General features: G+C 46.4%; 1 protein-coding gene and 1 long non-coding RNA gene across 2 annotated transcripts in view; one reads left to right on the top strand and one right to left on the bottom strand.

Moving 5' to 3' along the window:
• Fbxo10 (F-box protein 10) overlaps nucleotides 1-13,260 on the bottom strand; it is a 59,074-nt gene extending 45,814 nt beyond the window's left edge. The window contains exon 1 of the mRNA XM_005078751.4: nucleotides 13,162-13,260. The gene's annotated coding sequence lies outside the window, so the exon portion shown is untranslated. The remainder of the gene's footprint in view (nucleotides 1-13,161) is intronic.
• LOC121137125 lies at nucleotides 10,469-16,696 on the top strand. Its single transcript, XR_005874354.1, has 2 exons — nucleotides 10,469-10,573; nucleotides 16,015-16,696. It is a non-coding gene; the product is annotated as an uncharacterized LOC121137125 (long non-coding RNA).
• Nucleotides 16,697-21,318: the final 4,622 nt, after the last annotated feature.

Here is a 21,318-nt window from a genome sequence, read left to right as displayed (position 1 = left end):
CCTGTAGCATGACGTCTGTAAGAACTGGAAAACAGTGTGGGAAAGGAGGTCCCGAGACAGGCTCCCAACACCTCCGTGTCTAACATGTCCCTACGAGGTGAGCTCAGGGTTTCTGTGGTCTCTTCCACCCTCCCACTGGACAGAGCCACACGCGTCCAGGCCACTTGGTATCCCCAGGCTCAGGAAGAGGGGCAGCGGCCTCCTGCTAGGAGCTAAGCCCACCAGATGTGGCTCTCAGCAAGAGTGCACTTCTGTCCCAGGACTGCAGCTCTGAGCAGGCCCCTGAACCAAGACAAACACCTCACCAGATGGCTCTTCTGCCACAGTGTACAGATTTTGACAATTTCTTAAAAAGAAAAGTGACGTTTGGTTAACAAATACTTGATTGTCCACTCTGAGCCAGGCACTGTTCCAAGTATTGAAAAGCAATAAAGAAGACAAAGTCCCTATCCTCAGAGACAGGCAAGAAACTAAGCAAATGTTAACACAAACGCTACAGAGAAAAGAGCAGGAGGGGTGTGTGTGTGTGTGTGTGTGTGTGTGTGTGTGTGTGTGAACAACTGTGAGGGACTATTTTAGACAGGCTGTCAGGGACAGTCTCTGGGGAAGTGCCCTTGAATAGAGGCCTAGTGTGAGATGATATTCTACTGACAGAAGAAGGACAGAGAAAAGTCTGGTGACCTCAGCCGGTATGACAGGTACAGGACATACAACAGGTCTTAGAGGACAAAGTGGACATATCAGACTTCGGGCACTGTAGTGCTCTCCCCATGCAAAGTGCTAGCCTGAAGGCTCTGCTCTTTGGTTTTGCTGTCTGTCTTCCCACTGCTTTCTGTCAATCCAGACCTCAGAACCTGGGACATTTCAGTTCCTGACCCCAGAGTGCCCACCTAGACAGACACTCACCAAAACAGAGACTAGAGACTTCCTCCTCTTGTTATCGTTCCTGAGTGAAATGTGAGCACATGAAGAACAGGAACTCTGTATTACTGTGTGTGATCGGCCCAGAACTCTGCCCACTGCATAAATAAATTGTTACTGAACTGACACTGCTGAGACTTCAAACTACTGCCTCATAGATGCCTGTGTAACAAGGAAATAAAACCCAAGCCTGTGTTCAACACTCGCCGTGTCTAAGACCATGTGGTAGCTGCATGGTTCAGTGGGGGAGCAGATAAGGGTCCTGTTCCCCTACCCCACAGAACACAAAGATTCATCTACCAACCCCTCTCCCAAAATAAAATAACAAACAAAAAACCCGCTATGCCCTCTAACCAAAACAATGCCATCCATCACAAAACCACAGCAAAACACAGTATGAATGGAAGAGCACTCAGTGTCTTGAGAGAAGGAAAACCTTGTTGAGAGAATAACAGACACACCCGAAATCCCACCAAGAGAAGGCTGAGGGGATCACTGGGTCTAGGCCAACCTAAGCTACATTCAAGCAACACCCTGTCTCAAATAAAATGTTATTTTTCCCAATGTATTATTTCATCTTTTTCTCTTCATATCTCTTTGAAGTGATACAATTCAAAAAGGCGTTCCTAGGACCTAGAGGTTTGTAAGAACACTAACTCTTGGGTGTCACCATGTCCATACTCGATCAGATGTGGCATTGTTTTAAAAAAGATTTATTTGTATCTGTTTATGTGTGTATGTGTGTTTGTATAAAAATATACCTCATGAGTGAAGGTGTCTGCAGAGGCCAGAAGAGGGTGTCAGGTCTCCTGGAGTGAACTTACAGGTGGTTGTGAGCTCTTGTGTAGTTCTGGGAAATGAATCTCAGAGTCTCTGCAAGAGTAGCCAGGAATTTGTTATTTATTTTTTAATTTTTCAAGACAGGGTTTTTCTGTCTCCAAACTGGCGGTCCTGGCACTCACTCTGTAGATCAGGCTGGCCTGGAATTCAGAGGCCTGCCTGCCTCTGCCTCCTGCGTCCTGGGATTGCAGGCTCGTGCCACCACGCCCAACCAAGAGCGGCAAGCACTCTTAACTGCTCAGTCATCTTTCCAGTCCCAGATAGGGCATCTTAACAAGATCACCAAGGAACTTGTGTGGACTCTAAGCTGAGAAGCTCCTGATTAAAGGAATGCTGTCTTCACTGTGGAGATGTATGAAGGAACTCCGCCCGAGAGGACTCAGATGACAAGGGACTTGCCCAAGTCACTCCTAGAGAGAGAGAATCAGGGTAGCAAGCGAGCTTCATGGGTGAGTGAGTGCCTGAAATGTGAACAGGAGTAAGGCCACCAGTCAAGGACCAGAAGAACGCTTGTACAGAAACCGGGGGTCAGAAAAACCTGGAGGAAAAGCCATTCTTAGACTGATAGAGTTCCAGGGTCAGTCAGAAAAGCCAGCTGGTCCTAGGACGCCTCAACTGGAGCCACTAGCTAGTTTGGGGAGCTTTCTTAAGTCCTGCACAGAAGATTCTACATACCACGGTGAAATGACCCCTTCAAGAAGGGCCTATGGCTCCACACTCTAGCTTGGGCCCTACCTCCCCTTCACTGGCTGACCTTCAGGCCCAGTGACTGAACTCTGCTTTCATGTTCTATGATCAGATAATGACAAAAGTGACCCGTCAGGGTGCACACAGCTGCAACTCCAGCATTTGGTGGTGGCAAACAGGGGGACAGTGAGTCTGAAGCTAATTGCTGCCTACTTACAGGAGGGCACCTTAGTTTCCAAGTGCTAGGAGATCAGATTTAATTTTAAAAATCAATAAGAACAAAGGATGTGGGCAGCTCAAACCTTTAGTGTCCATGTCGAGGGAAAACAAGATTTTTCCACCCACATTGTGAGGCATACAAAGCACAAACTGTACAGCAGAGCAACTGTAATAGATTAATGATTTAAAACCCCAAATCAAAGGAGATGTCTCCACTTTTGCGGATTTTAGTTGAAATCTGAGCCACAGGCCTGTGCCCACACACATCCACAGACTTTGGAAATGAAAAAAAAAACCTTAAAGCTCTGAGGGTGGCAAATGTCTCAGCTAGGCATTCTATCGTTTCTTCAAGCCTCAGCTCTCTTTGGTCTCAGAGACGGTACTTTCAGCGCTGGAATCAGATGCTATGTTCAGAACACTGCACTCATCAAAGCCAGGGGCTTTAAGTGTTTCAGGCCATGCAGGGCCCCCTGTCACTCTTCTCTGTTAGCCTAGGCCTGCTCACTGGAGGGGACATGCATCAGGGAATCCTTTCAACTGGCCCTTAACCCTGATTCTCACAAACGTAATAAACAACCCTGAAAGGTCGAGGAAGGGAGTGTTTGGGGGGTTTTGTTTATTCTTGTTTTGTTTTTTGACACAGAGTCTTATTACATAGCCCCATTTAGCCTGGAAAGTCAATATTTAAACCAAGCTGGCCTCTAATTCACGAGACCCATCTCCCTCTGCCTCCCTGAGTGTGGGTGTGGTCAGCCACACCCACCAGGAAGGTATTTTGAGGGCTTACTTTATTCAAGTGCTCTGTCACCTTGGTGAGCGCTCACAACACAAACTGCAAAGCAAACCTCATGCCCAGTCTCTAGCAGTAACATATCTGGATGGATTCCTAGCCTGGGCTAAGTCCAAAGTCTCTGGAGTACAACCATCTGCTGCCCAGGTCCCTTTTACAATGCTGGGTTTCATGGCTAGTGATGGCACAGGAGCCTTCATGTACTCACCAACCACAACAAAGATGAAGTTGGTCCTGCATTTTTTTCACTTTTTCATTAATTCCAATCCCAGTTCCCCTCCCTCCTCTCCTCCTGTTATCCCCCTCCCCCCTCCCATCTGCTCCCCGGAGAGGGTGAGGCCTCCCCTAGGAAGTCTACTCAGACGTCCCATCTTCTCCTTGGGGCAGTGGTCCTGCAATTATTATTGGGCATCATCAAATGTCTAACTTGGACTGACAGCGTTCTGCTAGGAAGCCTAAAGACTTAGAATTGCAAATCAAAATCTCCAAAAATCTAGGAGGGCACCTTACCTGCAGGGCCAGTAGGGCCCAACAACTTACACCTTACCAGATAGCCACCTTCTGCCTCCCAGCCAGCCACAAACAGCTCCAGCCACTTCTCAAAGATCACGCCCAGCTTGAGGCGATTCCACACCAAGTGATTGCTACTTTGTTGGTGGCATTAAACACTCAGTGGAGCCAGACTGTTCTCTGGCTGCCCTCCTCATCTGTAAAACTGAGGGAGTACTACCTTGGGGACTTGCTAGGTGGGGGGAAGTGTTTGGGAAGCAGCTACCATGAGCCTGACACACAGCAGGTGGTAGATTTGCTTTCCTGTGATGCTTTCCCAAGTCCAATGCCTTCCTCATTTTGAGTCATTCTCCTCAGCTCCTTAGGAAGAAACCGGAGCATCTGGTGCAGAGGGAGTAGCGCTGACTGTCCACCTCCCTGGCCTGTGATCAGCTGCTCACTAGCAACGCTGTCAAGGGTTTTTGTTTTGCCTTTTCTTTTAGAGTTTTATTTTAATTATGTGTCTGTCTCTCTGTGAGTATGTGCACTTAAGAGAAGATTCCTGAAGAGGCCAGAAGAGGGCGCTGGATCCTCTGGAACTGGAGTTAATAAGAGCCACAGAACTCAGGTCCTCAGAAAGAGCAGCAAGAGCTCTCAACACTGAGCCATTTCTCCAGTCCCAATAATTCTTTATTCTAACTGAGGTAAGGGGGTTCCTGGGTCCTGACCATCAAATGAGAGTAAGTTCTCTTATTCTTAACAGGATGGTTACAACAGCATTGGCAGCAGAAATTCACTGGGGGGGGGGCATGGGCCCCAAGTTCTGAATATCAAATTCTAGATATTTTTTGTTTTGTTTTTCTTTTTCAAGTACAACTAAGAGTGCATGGCAAGAACTTAAGGACCTAATGCTGGGGCCTTCCAGAACATGGTGGAAAGTCTGGATTCATAGTAGCCACAAGGCCTTCAGCCACACCAATGACTTGCTCCACCCCCTTCTCGCTTTTACTCCGTATGATTTATTTATTTATTTTTGGCACCATTAGGGAGTGAACCCATGGCCTTGGGCATGCTAAGCAAGCTTGCTACCACAGAGTTACACACATTACCAAGCCTTTTACTTTCTCACAAAGGACCCTGCTGTATTGCCTAGACTGACCTCAAACTTCCTACTGCACATGCAAGCCCCAGGAGCCGTTCCTTCTCATTTTTATACATTCATTTTTGAGTACTGGCAATGATCCTAGGGCCTTGTGCATGCTAGGCTACATTCCCAGTCCCCTTCCTTTGAGACAAGGTCTTACTAAATTGCCAAGGCTGCTCTTGAGCTCTCTCTGCTGCCCAGGCAGGCCTTGAACTTGTGATCCTCCTCTTTGCTCTTGAGCTCTCTCTGCTGCCCAGGCAGGCCTCTCAAGCAGCTGAGATTATAGGACTGTGACACCAAGCCTAGTATGTCCTGATAGGCTGACATTCACGGGACTTAGCCAGGACTTACCCACACGGAATAGAGATTTGACTCAAAGACAAACTGTCCATGCCCCTTGTCAGGAAGGGGGAAACTCAGGAGAGATCACCTGAGGGACTGAAGAATGCAGCCAAATTAGAGTGAGCAAGACAGGGATTCAGAGAGACAAAGATTTTCTTTCTTTTTAAAAAAAACATTTATTTACTTCATTTTGGAGGGAGGCATCTGTCATAGCATATATGTAGAGGTTAGAGAGCAATTTGTGGTAGTGAGTCCCATCCTAGGGGTTGGACTGGGTGTTAGGCTTGGCAGAAAGCACCTTTATCTGCTCACCCATCTTGCTAGCCTGAGATTTTTTCTTTTAGTATTTTTATTAATTCTTTGAGAATTTAAAACATGTATATAGTGTTGCGGTGGTCTGCAAGGGAATGGCTCCCACAGACTCATGTATTTGCTTAGTCCCTAGTTGAACTGTTTAGGAAGGATTAGGAGGCATGGCCTTGTTGGAAGAGGTGTGCCCCTGGGGATGGGCTTGAGGTTTCAAAAGCCCATGCCAGCCACAGTCAGGCCCTGTGTGTTTTTTTTCTGTGTCTGTTTCTCCCTCTGCTGCAACTTGCAGATGAGATGTGAGCTCTCAGCGGCCTCTCCAGCACCGCGTCTGCCTGCCACTATCTACTGCCATGATGATCATGAACTCACCCTCTGAAACAGTAAGCCCTCAACTAAAGGCTCTCCTTTGTCATAGCTGCTTTAGTAATGGTGTCTCTTTACAGCAACAGAACAGTAACTAAGACAAATGTATTTGACCATGTTCATACCCCATGCCTCCCAGATAAGTCTTCTAACCTCCACCTAACTCCTTGTTCTCTTTTCAAAAAAGGCAAGTCCCAGCACTTGGGAGTCTGGTATTCTCACACATGCATGGGTGTGGAACAGTCCACTGACAAACCTATCAGAAGCTATTTCCTCCTCCTCCTCCTCCTCCTCCTCCTCCTCCTCCTCCTCCTCCTCTTCTTCTTTTTTTTTTCCAGTTTTTCAAAACAGGGTTTCTCTGCATAGCCCTGGCTGACCTGGAACTCGCTCTGTAGACCAGACTGGCCCTGAACTCAGGGATCCATCTGCCTCTGTCTCCCTAGTGCTGGGATAAAAGGTGTGTGTCACAACAGCCTGGCTTCAAGACTTTTTAAAAGAAAACTGACTTACCCTTCCCCAGAAGCCATCAACTGTGAATAGCTCCTCAGCTAAAGGTGCAGGCTTGGAGCCCTTCCCACTACACAATGGAATATTGATTACATTGACCTTATCAGGTTAACAGTGCTGCTGCAGGTCCATGCACACATGAGTCCTGTCATATCCAGAATAAACTATTTCACCCTGGTCCTCCCCAAAGTCTTCTGAGATGTCCTCTGAGTCTTGGGGGGAAAGTTGGTCCTTATCTGTCACCCTGCACAACAGTCTGGATGGATCAAAATCTCAATGTTAGACCTAAAACTCTGAAAACTCACAAGGAGAGTAGGGAGTATACTTGCCGATATATATATATATACATATATATGTATATATATATATACATACACACACACACACACACACACTTAGGTAAAGATTTTCTAAATGGGGCCCCGGTGGCTTCTTTCTACACTGCAGAGGAAACTGTTAATCAACTGAGAGGCAACCTACAGAATGTGGAGGAGGGGAAATCTCTGCCATACACATCTGACACAGAATTGGTGTCTAGAATATACAAAGAACTCAGGAAAACTAAACATTAAGAAAACATATTACCCAATTTTGAAAAACTAAAAAAAGACTTCTCCAAAGAAGAAATACAAGGGCCAGGAAAATGGCTTAGAAGGTAAGGGCTGTTGCCATGAAATCTGGTAACTTGAATTCCATCCTTGGAACCCACAGGTGGAAGGAGAGAGCCCTCTCCTGAAAACTGTCTTTGGACCTCCACACATGTGGTTATACTTACACACACACACACACACTCTCTCTCTCTCTCTCTCTCTCTCTCTCTCTCTCTCTCTCTCTCTCTCTCTGAATGTAACAGAAGATGATAAGAAGATTGTGATGACAATGACATTTTTGCACTCATGGTAGTTCCTGCCTTTAATCTGAGCATTTGAGAGGTAGAGGCAGGTAGATCTCTGTTAGTTCAAGACCAGCCTGGTATACATAGCAAATTCTAGGTCATCTTGGGATACACAGTGAAGCCCAGTGTGATAAAACGCCATGACCAAGGAAACTACAGCGTGTTTATTTGGACTTGGGGTTCCACAGAGTTGGGGTCCGCAATGGTAGGGTGCTGGCTGGAACAGCAAGTTGAGAGCTCACATCTTAAACCACAAGTAGGAAGCAGAGCGTGTGAGTCTTTAAATCCTCAAAGCCCACCTCCAGTGACAGACTTCCTCCAACAAGGAAACACCTCCTAAACTTCCCCAAACAGTGCCACCAGATGGGGAAGTATTTAAATGCCTGAGACTATGTGGGATATATTTAAATCATCACCTCAGCTTAATATTAAAAACACCTTAAATATAAATGTCTAAGATATAACTTTTAAGGTATTTAACATCTGCATTAGCCATCAGGGAAATGCAAATTAAAACTACATTGACATTTCATTTACCCCGGTAAGAAAGGCTAACAGTAAAAAAACAAATGCTGGCAAGGGTGTATGGGGAGAGAAGCCCTCATTCACTGTTGTTGTGGAAGCAAGGTGGTACAGCCGCTATGAAAATCAACGTGGGAGTTCCTCAAAGAGCTAGAAATATTCCTGCCACACGACCCAGCTATACCATCCCAGACACACCCAAAGAACTCTATACCCTACCACAGAAATATCTGCCCATCCATGGTCACTGCTACTCTACTGACCACAGAACGGACACGGAAACAGCCTGGATGTCCATCAATAATGAAAACATGGCACCTACAGACAATGAAAGTAAATGGATGAGTCTGAAAAAAATTATACTAAGCAAGGCAACCCAGACCTAGAAAGACAAACACTGCATGTTTTCATTTAATGTGGATCTAGTGTGTGTTTAACTTAAAGAACCTGCAGGACCTGCTGAATGGACCGGTGAATAAAGTGCCTGCCAACCCTGCCAACCTGGAGCCACACTGAAGAGCAAGCCTGACGACTTGAGCATTTCACAAAGATGCTATCCCATTAGCCATAAAAAAGTGCTCAATATCAGCAATAACCAAGGAAAGCAAGTTAAGGCCTCAAGAGATATTATACACACAAGAATTAGTTAAATAAACTGACTGATGCAAGAATCTCCAAGGACTGGGAGTAGGACTCACAAAATGCTAGCAAGACAGAAATTTAGAAGCTGGGCATAATAGCTCATACCTGTAGATCCAGGCTACAGGCGTAAGGCAGGGGAATTGCTCTGTGCTCCAGGTCAGTCTTGGTTGCATACTGAGTTCCAGGACAGCTTGAACTACACAGTTAAGATCTTGTATCAAGAAGCAAACCAATCAAGTTGTGTACGTCTGGGGTGGGGGTGGGGAGGACATGCTACCATCTCTAACAAAGCAACTCTATGCAGATGAATGTAACCTAAATAAGTTTGTTCAGACGCACAACAGAGTATGCCCGAGGAGGGCCAGAGAGATGCTCAGGAGCAAGACTGATGATCTGAGTTCAGAGATGCTCAGGAGCAAGACTGATGATCTGAGTTCAGAGATGCTCAGGAGCAAGACTGATGATCTGAGTTCAGAGATGCTCAGGAGCAAGACTGATGATCTGAGTTCAGAGATGCTCAGGAGCAAGACTGATGATCTGTGTTCAGAGATGCTCAGGAGCAAGACTGATGATCTGAGTTCCATCCCGGGGACCTGCTCAATGAAAGGAGAACCAACGTGTGCACGCCCCTGCCACTAAACAAACGAACGAGTAAACACCATTTAAAAGAGACAGAGTGTGTCTGAGAATGTTCTTGGCAACCCAGTGTCCATCCAATGCTAACTGAACTTACTGTGACCTATTCCCACCAGCACGTTACCGTTAGCGACGGACATGAGGCTACCACATGGCTGCATGCCAAGTGATACACAGAGCAAAAGAAGCAAAACGAAAGATGCAGACAGGGTGACCAGTGGCACTGTGTGGGGACACCCACACAACTGATGATGGCCACCTGCAGGTCAGCATGACAGCTTCTCAGGGAGGAGGCTAACGTCTGAAGGAGGCCCTGACCATGCGCTGTTTCCTGAGGCTGCAGTGTTTACACTGTCATTTCCCTCCTAATTATTTGCTAAACTGTACATTTGCACCCCATCTGTATATTTTATCTTTCAGAGTAAAAAACATTCAAAACAAAGATAAATATACTGATTCTTAGAAAAACTGAAAGAACCCAAGAACTGTCATAAAAAGAAAAACCCAAACAACTGTAACCAGCCTTTTGTTTTTAAGTTGAGATCTTGCCACTGACTCTAACTTCTAGGTCCAAGCAACACTCCTGCCTCAGCCTTTCAAGAAATACAGTGTCCCCCTACCAACCACATTCCTTTGTTTTTAATTTGAAACCTTGCCTCCCAAATCCCTAACAGAGTATATGCCAAATACATTTCCACTTCCAGTAAAGCCTATTTTCCTTTCCTTTTTCTGGAAACAAGGTCTCATATAGCCTAGGTGGACCCAAACTCTGACGCTCCTGCCTACACAACAGAGTTGGGGCTGCAAGCATGCACCACCCTGTCTTAATAGGGGATGTTTGCAATTGCCTAACCTCTTAGGACTGCAAGTGGAAACAGTCACCTGGGAACAGATGTGTGCTTTGCCAAGAATCACCAACACCCCTCTTATACTTAGAAAACAAGGCTGAAGAGGTACCCAAAGTCCTAGGGTGGCATCTTCTTGAAATTTACCATCCCTGAGAATCTTAGGTAAGAACTTGCTTAGCTAAGACCCTGGGGACAAGGCGGAACCGGTTTACCAAAAGGACTTGGGTTAAGCTCAGGGGGAGGTAGGGAGGGAGGGAGGGAGGGAGGGAGGGAGGGAGGGAGGGAGGGAGGGAGGGAGGGAGGGAGGGAAGGATGGAGATACAGCTCTTTAATTCAGATAAAAGGCTTGGAAAGAGGAGACTCTCGGTGATCTACGGTGACCCCAGAAAGCTAGAAGCCAGCCAAACAGCAGACTCAAGGTAAGGGCCAACAAGCGGGACTTCGGGGAACACAAAGCTAAGCACATGAGCGTGAACTAAAAAAAGCTGCAACCTCAGATTCGAGCAGGGGAGCCCTAAGGGCACTGAGCAGCAGCTACCACATCCCTGAGCTGTGCAGAGCACCTCTTCCACAGCGACACCGCACAGCTGCCAGGTAACAATCTGGGTACACCACTCACCGCTCTCACTCCTCTGAGAGGACCTCTTTGGGCTACAGAAGCCCCTCTAGGGCTTAGAAGCCTCACTAATGAGGGTTTTGGAAGACTTGGGAGGGTACTTGGAAAAATAATGTGTGACTGCACTAGTGCCCAACTTGAGAAAGGAGACACACAGGTTAAATATCTAATCTGAAATAGATGGATCCCAAACAAGTGTCTCTCTAGCCCTTCATGCTATGTCAGGGGAATGGGAACAAGTCAGGCAAACAGGGAGAGCAGCAGCACAAAGCTCATGATAAGTGACTCGAGGAGAGGGTTCACCCATTACGGCAAACTCAGGCAACAAAACGCTACGGTGCTATCTTTGACTGGGGTCCACTAAAGGAACACCTTTCTTCCTCATCTCCTTTGAAAGGCGGGTGAGGTGTTCCTCGTTGCCCAGGGCTCTGTCACTGTGCCTATGAGAGCTCAAGTTGGCTCACCATTACCCTTTCCAGAGGGCCACTGGCCTGCCCCTCACACCTGCCAACGCCCTCAGTGCCAAGCCACAGCACTGCGTCGCCATCGGTGGGCTGGGCCAAAAAAAGATCCTACCATCTCCCAGGCCAAGGTCTGTCTCTCTTTTGACTGTTCTTATTGCCATCCCCCTTCATACTGTCACTGCTGAAGGGAAGGACGAAAGGGAGGGAAGAAAGGAGGGGAGACGATGTCGGCACTACAGCTGAAAAACAAAACCAGAAAGAGGACTTGGCGGGAGAGTGACTGGTGGTTGGCCACACAGCTCCATAGCTACTGGTGCTATCATGAAAATGTAATTCCCCTGATAACCATGGAAACCAAATGAAGGCACTATGCTGAAGGCTGCTCTCTTTACAAGAAGAGGCCAGAAACCAGAGAAACAAAGAAACGCAGGCGTTCTAGGCCTGAGGAAATCCGTCCCTAAAAGCTTCAACAAAGTACCATTTGCTCCAGTTTCGAGATCTCACCAAGCTTCCACCAGGCCGGGAGACCTGACAAGGTTCATGAAACAATTCAAGCCTCTCTGGTGTGCAGGTCCCCTGGGGCCAGCTGCTGTGAGGCTAGCTCCCTGGGAGCTGGAACTTGTTATCATAAAGCATACTGAGACCCAGCAGAGGGACACACACACACACACACACACACACACACACACACACACGCACGCACAAAATAGACTTTTATATAATCTCAAACTAACATAGTCAGCTATGGAGACAGCTTCACGGGGGGGGCAGACACCATTGTCTGGTCCATAGCTTTATCTCCATCCAGCTCCCTGTCGACGTACAAACATGCAGCCGGGATAAATGAGCATGGGGAAGCGCTCGCATTCTTTCTACTACTACCCAGAGCCAACAGTGTTGAAGTGTGAGCAAAATCAAAGTCCTGGCCTCCTCCTGGCTCGTTTCCTTATGTGCTGGAGACAGCTGGATTACATGGGTTCCCAGGCATCTTCCAGGAGACAGTCAATCACTCCACTGTGCTTTTTTTGGTGGGAGCACAAGCCTGGCAGTTTTCTTTCCCCTCAGAGGGAATCTGATACCCATCTGCTCAAGTAAATTAGCGTTCCCATCCTGCCTGACTCATTCGGTAGGAACAACAGGTTCACATGCCAATGGGAAACAGAAGGCAAAGGGGGCCTGGGAAGGGAGAAGGTTCTACAGCCAAAACCGGCACTGTTTTCAGGATCGCATACACAGTGAGTGGACGGCGCGCTTACGGCAAGAAAGACGTCTCTCTTGGAGTCCTCCTTAGCTTGCTATTTTAATAATGCTCATGCCGAGAGCATGCTCTAAGGAGCCCTCTGGCCCGCACTGTGCTCATCTCTTCAGCTTAATCCTCACAGCAACCTCTGGCCGAAGTACTGCCTCTACTTTCAACAGAAGCGCCATCGACGTGGCTCAAGGTTGCTGGCTAGTGGGCGGTGGGACTAAAACCAACTCGGGAGCTCTGGCGCATCGAATGGCTTTGCCATCAGTTCTTCGGTGCAGGAGGGGGGCCGGGCAGGGGTTATCCCTCTTCTTCCAAAGATTTTAGAAACCGAGTCTCCGCGATTTGCTAAAACCAGACCCACTGGGTGCCCGACTGCACACTGGCTCTGACATCCCAGCTGAAGGCTTCAACCCGCAAAGGAGAATTAATTCTCTCGCACACTCGCAAAACCCTAGGGTCGAAGGCGACCGCGGGCGGTTCCGGGGAAGGAGTGGGGACCAAGGCACGGCTCTCCTGGAGCTGGGGGGGGCAAGCCCCCAACCCCCGCACTCCCTCAAGCCGGGTCCCCGCACCCCATCCACAGGCTTGGCCCGCGGCAGGACCGAAAGGCCGGTGGCCTGGAGCATCAGCGGGCTCCCGGGAAGCCTCCGGGGAGCGTGGAGGAAGCCGCGCTCTTACCTCTGGGAGCGGCGCTGCGGGGCCGCGGCCGCGACGCCCTGGAAGCCGCAGGGCTGCCCAAGGACTGCGGCGCGCCGCCAGGAGGACCGACTTCGCCGCGAGCCCCGCCCCCGACCGCCGTCACGTGATGCGGGGGTGGAGCTCGGCTGTGAGCGCGCGGCCGGGAGACTGGAGGCGAGGCGGAGCTCGGGGGCTCCGCGTGGGGCGAGCGTGGCCTCCGAAGGGGCAGGACTAGCATGCGTGGGAGAGAACTGCAGGAGGATCCCAAGGGGTCAACGCCGATCCTTTCCTGCACCATTAGCCTGACAGCCCCCTGAGCTCCGTGCGGATGAGCACAGAGAAGCTGGGTTAACCGGCTGAGCAGACAGACCCTGGCTAGAAGTCAGGAAGGAAGGACACTGGGGCCGTGGGACGGTTACATGGAAAGCTCTTGGTATAACAATGCATGATGTCTGTAAATGATGTGTAGCAGTTGCTGCTGCCACTACTAGTTATGGACCCAAGAGCACGAGACTGCGATGGCTCCTGTTCTGAAATCCATTCTATGGTGACGGTAAACACAAATCGCTATTTAAGTTCATTTGTGTTTAAAGTTATGTGGACTACGTGAAAGGGGCCCAGGTTTAAAACCCGGGGTTGAGGAACTTGAAGAGAGTAGTTGTGTGGAAAGGAGCAGGGAAAGCCTTAGTGAGAAAGCTCGTGAGTCAAGGGAAGCAAGATTGCTCCTTAGAGAAACAGAGTGTTGTGGTTTTTTTTTTTAACAACAAAGTTGTATTGTTATTTTATTTTTATGTGTATGGGTGTGCACCTGGGTTTATGTGCACCCTGTGCTTACAGGGGCCACTGGAAGCCAGAAGAGGGAGCTGGATCCGCTGGAACTGGGACACAGGGAGTTGTGAGCCAACAAGTGAATCCTTTGCAAGAGCAATAAATACACCTCCTAGCCACTAAGCTGCCTCTCCAGCCGTGTGCACCCATCCACCCCAGCTCTGTCTTATATCAAAGGGTGGTATTCCAGAAGGTCCCATAAAGGTTTTCTTTTATGTGCGTGGAGGCCATTGAAGGGGTGGAGAACATGAGTGTTTGGACACCGCTGAAGTGCTGACGTGGATGTGGGGACACGCGGTTCTGAGACGGTTTTGTAGCACAGTCAAATTTGGGTTGTTCTGGAAAAACTGGAGGAGATTCAATCTTCTAGCTTTAGCGACTACCACAGATCCAGGAGGTGCCATTTGCAGAAACGGGACTGTTGTAAGGGGAACATAGAGGCAGAGGACCAATAACTCAGTTGTGAACTTCTTAAGTTTGTGATGCTTATCAGCATCTGTGGGGTAAGGGTGGGGGTGGGGCAGGAGAGACGGTCCAGCCGTTGAGAGCACTGGCTGCTCTTGGAGAAGACCCAGGGTAGATTCTCAGCCCCCATATGACTGCTCACTACCCTCTGTAACTCAAATTCCAGGGCATCTGACACCCTCTTCTGGTCTCCTGGGGGTAGCAGGCATACTTGATGCACAAACATACACACAGAGAAAACACATATATGCATAAAATAAGTTTAAGATAAAAAAGGCATTGGACTCAGACGTCTGCATTATAGAAGAGACTGTAAGTGCAGAAACCTAACTCACCAAGAATGTTGAGAAGTTTCTACACCAGACCCCGGTGGTTCTACTGACTTCTGGCAAATCCTAGGTCTCAGAAAAAAAAAAAAGTGTTAAAACACACGTTTCATCTATCACTACTATATGATGAATTTGACATGATGGGGTGAGGCCCACGTTCCTGAAACTGTAGGGGTTTTTATTTGTTTGTGTTCCAGTGGTTGGAGTAAACTCAGGGTCTTGCACATACTGGTAAGTGCTCTCCCCTTCACCCACACCCCAGCCCTCAACTCCTCCTTTGTTTAAAGCCCAAACCAAACACCTGGACCTAAAAACAATTTAAAGACTGAGAGCTATGCACCAGGCCCACAGATATAGTGGAAAGGCCACGCTTAGGTCAAGTCCAGCAAAAAACAGGATGAACTCATACTACAATAAACTTGGTGATGTTGCTTGCTTTTGATGACTGGTAAACCAGTCACATGTCTAATCCTTTGGAAAGTACCCCATTGTATGAAACCAGCAGGCTGGATATGGATTTCAATAAGCAATGAAAACCCTGAGTTCCTGCATTTGTGACATCAAACATCACTGTTTGTTTTGGCGTTTCTGTAAAAGAGTTGGGACCTCCAAAGGAGAATGGTGGACTGTCTACCATACATGCTGCCTGTCCTCTCCGTCAGAGTTACAGGTGCCACGTGCCACGTGAGGGGCTTTTATGTCAAAACAGTGGTGTTTGTTTAAGATTATGTATTTTCATTTTGTGGGTATGGGTGCTCTGGCTGCATGTATGTTGGCGTACAAGAACATTTGTCAGCAGTCGGTTGCTCCCGTGTGCCTGCCCTCTCTGTCGGGTACCCGGTTCCATCCCACCATGTGCGCCGTGTTTGTCCCTGCTGTCAGCTGACTTCTCACCTTCATTTGACCTCAGTGGGCATGCTCGTCTTAGCAGCCCGGCACATAAATCCTACTCATGGCAAATGGAGAAGCGAATGTACAGTCTCCTCAGCCATGTGGACCTTTTCTTTACAGAAAGATTAGACTCAGGCAGAGTCATTTTTCCAAAAACACAGCAGCTGTCATCTCCTTTGGCCACCTGCAGATGTCAACTTCCTTCCTACACTTGGGGATCATCCCCGATGGGCTGGGTGAGAAACAAACTGTGTGTTTTTGTTATGGAAGTGAAGACTCTAGATGCCTTCTGTGTCTTTCCATGCAGTTCTAATTTTACAAACAAATATTCCCCTTACAGAATTGAGACCTACATGCCGCATAACAATGTCTCTGGAACATTGTCAGCAACTTGAAGTAGCGCATCATCAGCCGTCAGGAAAGCTGTGAGCTTGCGTCCCTCAGAGTAGGTGGTGGCACCTAATGGTCAACAGACAGACAGAGATGTTCCAGTTACCCCATCTCCCAGGAAACCTGATTCTCTGGTGATCCTGAAGCTCCTTTTATCTTTTTAGTGAAATATTTTCCTTACGACTGCCAAAATTGGATTTTGATGTTTGCAGCTAAAAATTCAGACTCACAAAATTTATATTAAAGTGCTGAAGCTGTTACCCAGGACTGTGAACTCCAGATTCTAGTGTTCTTTCCACATTCCTATCTTCGTGTTCCAACAATCCACAATATTTACATTACGTATTGATGTCTCTGTATCAGTTTCTTAACTGAATTTCTATGGGAGCTGAAAATAAACATTTTGAGTGGCTGCATAAGGAGGCGGCTGTCAGTAGAACATCCAGTTTCAAAGGCAGAAATAGTATGCATCTGCTGTATGATTTTCTTCTTTCCTTCTCTGCATGTGGTATATGTGCGTGTTTGTGCATGTGCATGGGTGGGGCAGGGGTCACCACTGAGCATGTTTCTCTGTTGCTCTCCACCTTTCCCCCTCTTCCCTTTTATTGAAAATAAATTATTCTTATACAATATATCCTGATTAGTTTCCCCTCCCCCATTCCTCCCAGTTCCTCCCCATCTCCCCTCCTATCCGTATCCACTCCCTTTTGTCTCTCATTAGGGATAATAATAAAAACATAACAAAATAAAATATGATAAGAGGCCGGGCTGTGGTGGCACACGCCTTTAATCCCAGCACTCAGGAGACAGAGGCAGGCTGATCTCTGTGAGTTGGAGGCCAGCCTGGTCTACAGAGCGAGTTCCAGGACAGCCTTAAAAACAATACAGAGAAACACTGTCTCAAAAAACAAACAAACCAAAAACATATAAGATAAAACAAAAGCTACCCACATCAGAGTTGGACAAACAAACAACAGCAACAAAAAAGAGTCAGAGACCCACTTGTTCTCACCCTCAGGAATCCCATAAAAACGCTCAGAGGGCCTGGTGCAGACCTGTGCCTGCTGCCTCCATCTCTGAGTTCATATGAGCTTTGACCATGTCTAGAGACCGTGATATACACGCAGAGGGCCTGGTGCAGACCAGTGCCTGCTGCCTCCTCTCTGAGTTCAGATGGGCTTTGACCATGTCTAGAGACCGTGATATACACGCAGAGGGCCTGGTGCAGACCAGTGCCTGCTGCCTCCTCTCTGAGTTCATATGAGCTTTGACCATGTTTAGAGGCCCTTGCTTTCTTGTACATTCCCTCTGGCTCTCACCCTCTTTCCACAGCCTCTGCTAAGGATTCCCTGGGCCCTGGGTGAGGAATTTGGTGTACACATCCTGTTTGGGGCTGAGTGTTCTAAGGTTTCTCACTCTCGAATAATGTCTGCCTGTAGGTCTCTGTATTTGTGCCCCTCTGCTGCCAAAGGAAACTTCTCTGGTGGCTGAGCAAGGCATTGATCTATAAGTATAGCAGAAAACCATTAGGAGTCATTTTATACTACTTTTTTTTTTTTAAAAAAAAAGACCAGTAGTATTTGGTTTTACCTTAGGTCCCTGGGCTATATGTAGTCTCCGGTTCTTTGTCACTCAAGCAATGTCAGGCATGGGTTCTGTGTCAAATCAGCTGCCGGTTGGTCACTCCCACAAGCTTCGTGCCTCTATTGTCCCAGGATGTCTGGCAGGCAGCACACCTGTAGATAAAGGGTCTGTAGCTGGCGTGGTGCTTACATTTCTCTTTTAGTGGCCTGCAGAGTACCTTCCTGTATCAAAGCTGCTAGAATGTCAGAGCAAGGGCTTTTGCAGGCACTAGCTAGAGTTTTCCACATTCAATGAGTTGTGCAGGTTTTGTCTTCAGCAATGGGGTCTTGCTGTCAGTTTGTAAAGAGAAGCCTTAGAGTCTTGGCAACATCCTGGGTTGTTTGGGGATTCCCACGACTCAATTAGATGTAATTCAATCTCAATTCCCAAAGCTTCATTTGGTGATAAGAGATGGCCAATTGGGACTCTGTCTCCCCATTATTTGGCAATTTCATTTAGGTTGCCTCCATATATACTTATATTTTAGGTCACTTCTACTGTATTAGGTTGTCATATTACCACTCAAATGGACCTTACTTTTTGCTGTCTCTCTCCTCATTTCCCTTCTTTCCCCATCACCACTTGCGCCTCCCATTCCAACCCCCCCACTGATCCTTAACTATCTATTCTATTTCCGTTTCCTGGGGAGATGTATCATACTTAGTCCTTTACTCCACACACACACTCTGTGGTTCTATGGTTATTTCTAATTTCTGGCTGTTATGAATAGACTATCAATGAACATGGTATAGCTGGAACTTGAGGTAGATTGAGATCCACCTGCCTCTGACTGCCAGGTGCTGGGATTAAAGGTGTGCCCTGCGGCTGCCACCAGAGGCCTGCCTTCTCTTCTGTCAGCTTCCGTGTATCTGGTTTTACGTTGAGATCTTTGATCCACTTGGAGTTAAGTTTTGTGCAGGGTGATAAGCACAGAATTATTTGGAGTCTTCTACACGCAAGCCATCCAGTTTGGCCAGCATCATTTGTTGAAGATACCATCTTTTTTTGCTAGTGTGTCTTTTTTTCTGGCTTCCTTATCAAAAATCAGGTGTCCATAGGTATGGGATTTGGTCTGAGCCTTCAACTCATGTTGATCAACATGCTCTTTTTACTACACTAGCTCTGTAGCACAACTTGAAATCAGGGGTAGTGATGCCTCCAGCAGTTCTTTTATTACTCAGGATTGTTTTAGCCAACCTGAGTTTTTTTGTGTTCTCATATTAAGCTGAAAATTATTCTTTCAAGATCTGTAAAGAATTGTGTTGGAATTTTGGTGAGGATTGCATTGAATCTGTAGATTGCTCTTAGTAGGATAACCAATTTTTTACTATATTAATCCTACCTATCCATAAGCATGAGAGATCTTTCCATCTTTTGATATCTTCTTCAGTGTCTTTCTTTAATGACTAGAAATTTTCATCATACAAGTCTTTCACTTGCTTGTTTAGGGTTACCCCAAGATATTTTTATACTATTTGAGGCGATTGTGAAAGGTGTTGTTTCCCTGGTTTCTTTCTTACTCCATTTGTCATTTGTGTATAGGAGGGCTACTGACTTTTCTGAGTTACTTTTGCATGCAGCTACTTTGCTGAAAGTGTTTATCAGCTGTGGGAACTTCCCAGTGGAAATCTTAGGGTCACTATGCATACTATCATATCATAAATAAAGATGCTTCGATTTCTTCTTTCCCAATGTGTACCCCCATTGATCATCTTCAGTTCTTACTACTCTAGCTAAGACTCCAAGTACTGTATTGAAGATATGGAGAGAGTGGATAATCTTGTTATGCTCCTAATTTTGGTGAAATTGCTTTAAGTTTCTCTCCATTCAAGTTGATGTTGGCTGTGGGCTTGCAGTAAACTGCCTTTTTTAAATGTATGTCCTTAGTATCCCTAATCTTCCCAGGACCTTTATCATCAGGGAGTGTTGGATTTTGTCAAAGGGCTTTCCTGCATCGAATGAGATGATCATGTAGTTTTTGTCTTTCAGTTTATTTATATGGTGGATTACATTTATCCATTTATGTGTGTTGAACCATCCCTACATCTCTGGGATGAGGCTTAACTTGATCATAGTGGATGTTCTTTTTGAAGTATTCTTGGATTTGTTTCACAAGTATTTTATTGAGTATTTTTGCATCTATGTTCATAAGGGAAATTGGCCTGTAATTCTTTTTCTTTTTTAAAAAGTTTATTTTATGTGCATTGGTGTGAGGATTTCAGGTGCCCTGGAACTAGAGCTACAGACAGTTGTGAACTGCCTCGTGGGTGCTGGGAATTGAACCCCTGGTCCTCTGGAAGAGCAGTCAGTGCTCTTAACCACTGAACTATCTCTCCAGCCCATAATTCTTTTTGGGCCTTTTTGTGGTTTGGGTTTCAGGGTGACTATGGTCATGTAAATGAATTGGGCAATGTTCTTCTGTTTCTATTTGATGGAATAATTTGAGGAGTATTGGTATTAACTTCTTTGAAAGTCTGGTAGAATTCTGCACTAAAACTGTCTGGCCATGGGCTTCTTTTGGTTGGGAAACATTTAATGACTGCTTCTATCTGCTTCTATTTTTCTAGGTGTTATAGGTCTGTTTAAATTGCTTATCTGACCTGGATTTAACTTTTGTGAGTGGTATGTAATGAGAAAGTTACCCATTTCTTTTAGATTTTCCAATTGTGTGGAGTACAGTTTTTTTAAAGTGTGTCCTTATGATTCTCTAGATTTCCTCAGTGTCTGTTGTTATGCCCCCCTTTTCATTTCTAATTTTGTTAATTTGTATCTTCTCTCTCTGCCTTTAAGATAATTTGGATAAAGGTTTGTCAATCTTACTGTTTTTCTCAAAGAACCAACTCTTTGTTTCATTGATTATTTGTGTTGTTTTTGTTTGTTTCTATTTTATTGATTCAAGCCCTGAATTTGATTGTTTCTTGCTGTCTTCTCCTTTTAGGTGTAATTTCTTCTTGTTCTAGAGTTTTCACGTGTGCTGTTAAGTTGCTAGTAGGAGATCTCTCCAATTATTTTTTTAATGTAGGCACTTAATTCTATGAACTTGCCTCTTAGAACTGCCTTCATTGTGCCCCATAAGTTTTGGGTATGTTGTGTATTCATTTTCATTCACCTCTAGAAAGTCTTTAATTTTCTTAGTTATGGTTACTTTTGCTGTGATGAAGCGCCTTAATCCAACTTGGGGAAGGGAGGGGTTTATTTTATTTATATCACTCTTCATCACTGAAGTTAGTCAAGACAAGAACTCAAACAGGGCAGGAACCTGGAGGCAGGAGCTGATGCAGAGGCCATGGAGGGGTGCTGCTTACTGGCTTGCTCCTCATGGCTTGCCCAGCCTGCTTTCTTATAGAGCCCAGAACCACCAGCCCAGGGATGGCCCCACCACAACGAACTGGGCCCATCAGTCTCTAATGAAGAAAATGTCTTACAGGCAGATCTTAGGGCAGTGTCTTCTCAGTTGAAGTTCTCTCTTTTCAGATAACTTTAGCTTGTGTCAGGTTCACATAAAACTACCCAACACAGTAATTTCTTTCCTAACTTCTGTCTCCATCCATTTTTCATCCAGATGTGAGTTGTTCAGTTTCCAAGAGTTTGCAAACTTTCTGTTGTTGATGATATCCAGCTTTAATCCATG

This window comes from Mesocricetus auratus, unplaced genomic scaffold, assembly GCF_017639785.1.
Source record: "Mesocricetus auratus isolate SY011 unplaced genomic scaffold, BCM_Maur_2.0 Super-Scaffold_6730, whole genome shotgun sequence".
NCBI classification, from domain to species: domain Eukaryota; kingdom Metazoa; phylum Chordata; class Mammalia; order Rodentia; family Cricetidae; genus Mesocricetus; species Mesocricetus auratus.
This window is presented reverse-complemented; position numbering and strand designations above follow the sequence as displayed.